Genomic DNA, 324 nt, shown 5'->3' with positions numbered 1-324 from the left:
CATCTTCAACCAAATCATCATCATCATCATCTTCAAAACATTCATCAACTTCATCAGCTTCATCAGCTTCTTCCCTGAACTCTAACATCCTCCTCCCCATCATCCTCCTCCCCATCGTCCTCCTCCCCATCGTCCTCCTCCCCATCGTCCTCCTCCCCATCATGATTTTCATCTTCAACCAATTCATCATCATCATCTTCAAAACATTCATCAGCTTTATCAGCTTCATCATCTTCTTCCCTGAACTCTGAAACCGTTTCCACCTTGCTACGGCTTGATACACAAAACCGTACTCCATGCGTTTTGGTTATCTCGAGCAAGTTT

Source organism: Brassica oleracea, chromosome C9 (assembly GCF_000695525.1).
Source record: "Brassica oleracea var. oleracea cultivar TO1000 chromosome C9, BOL, whole genome shotgun sequence".
In the NCBI taxonomy this organism is placed as follows: domain Eukaryota; kingdom Viridiplantae; phylum Streptophyta; class Magnoliopsida; order Brassicales; family Brassicaceae; genus Brassica; species Brassica oleracea.
Note: the sequence above shows the minus strand (reverse complement) of the source record.